This window comes from Tiliqua scincoides, chromosome 3 (assembly GCF_035046505.1).
Source record: "Tiliqua scincoides isolate rTilSci1 chromosome 3, rTilSci1.hap2, whole genome shotgun sequence".
Classification (NCBI taxonomy): domain Eukaryota; kingdom Metazoa; phylum Chordata; class Lepidosauria; order Squamata; family Scincidae; genus Tiliqua; species Tiliqua scincoides.
This window is the reverse complement of record NC_089823.1, coordinates 84747734-84749517: the sequence shown is the minus strand read 5'-3', so window position 1 is coordinate 84749517 and position 1784 is coordinate 84747734. Positions and strand designations below refer to the sequence as shown.

Below are 1784 nucleotides of genomic sequence, written 5' to 3'. Positions count from 1 at the left end.
CAGGCTGGGCCAAGTCTGGCTCAATGCAGGTCCAGGGGACCCATGTTGAGTCAGATCTGCAGATGGAAAATCCATGGATAAGTAGATTCAACCTGTATAATCCGTTTTTCAGGCTAGCCCTTACTGCCACTGCCACGGTCTACTCAACGGCAGTTCTATGCGTTTTTTAGCTCCTATGTTCTGGCTCAGTCCAGTTTGTATGGGAAAACATTGTCTCTTACCTGCAGGTTTTATGCAGTCAGCTGACCAGGCAGTGGCATCACTGTAGGGGTGTGGGCCACACCAAATGACGTACATGGGAGTGGTGGTGACACCATTACTCACCAAAATTTTTAAAATCTTGGTATTTTTGAATAATATCATCATGTTATATATCAATCAATGTGTAATTTCATGCAGAATGCAGTGAAACAAACTGGGCTGAAATATCTGTATTCTAACAAAAGTTATGGCCAAAAAGCCAGTGGATGTGGGTAATGGTACATCACCACACCCACTGCCCAGGGTGTTGCCCCACTCACTGCATGGGAAGAGGTCCATCATAGGGGCGACACACTGGCCTCCCACACCAGATGATGCCAACCATAGTGATGCCAGGTTTAAACTTCATTTCTCAAAAGTAGAGTTTTTAGCTTACCATTCCTCCAAGGCAGTTTTTTCCCTTCTTTTCCTAACAGATACTTTTGGTTTCTGTTCCCTGGACTGGTGTTTCAAACCTCTCTGCCTAGAACTAAACTGACTAGGTCTGGACATTTGTTTTGATCAAGGTGACCATTCTTGCAACACAATTCAGATCACAACAAAGATTCGAAATGGAAGAAACAGGTACATTCCTTCACAGTCTGTAAACCGCCCCCCCTTTTTGCTGCAGTCAGCAAATGGGGAAAACCCATTGAGGTTGCTCAGTTAAATACAATGTTTGGAAGTGTAGTGAATGTGTCCTTCAGTTTCTAATTCCCTGTCTAAGAGCTGGTTCATACGTAAAGCTGTGTCGTTTAATTAAAATTACTTTTAAAGTTGATTGAGCAAAGATGGAACAACCTCCTGTTGTGTAAATACTTAACACTTGCTATAATTTCAATTAACACAAGCAGCCATTTCTTGTGTTCTTAATTATTCTTAAATAATCTACAGCACTAAAGAAGTTTTACTCCTGTGTTCACTTTTTAAGGGTGCAAGAGAGACATGCCAAGAAATGCTAAGCAGTTTCTTGCCGAATCACAATAGCTGTAAATATAGACCCTTGCCAAATCTTCAGAGCAGGCCAACGTTGCACTACTTTTAAATTTTATTTGGCATAATTACCCTGCACATGCCTGATCTCATCTGATCTTGGAAGCTAAGCAGGGTCAAGCCTGGTTAGTACCTAGATGGGAGACTGCCTGGGAATACCAGGTGCATAGTCTTTCGAGACTGAAGGTTACCAACCAGTACATGCTTGTAATTCAAACATGAGATTATTACTGCAAATGTTTATATACCTTTGCTCTTCAATACAGCAGAAACAAATAAATCAATGGTCCTCTGTCCCCAAAGGGCTCACAATCTAAAAAGAAACAGATTATGCAACATCCCCTAGAATGGACACTACAATGAGGTAAAGAGGGACATTTGCTCTCCCCCTGCTAAATATGAGACACCCACTACTCTAAAAGGTGCCTCTTTGCCCAGTTGACAGGGGTTGCCCACAATAATTAAAGAAATCACATGATGTAAGGAATAAAGTTAGGGAGACATCTTTGATGTATGCTAACTCTAAAATACTAAAAATAAAAAAAAAATAC

General features: G+C 41.2%; 1 pseudogene; it reads left to right on the top strand.

The window, feature by feature from the left end:
* The first annotated feature begins 1288 nt into the window (after positions 1-1288).
* On the top strand, positions 1289-1404 carry LOC136646516 (5S ribosomal RNA; annotated as a pseudogene).
* Positions 1405-1784: the final 380 nt, after the last annotated feature.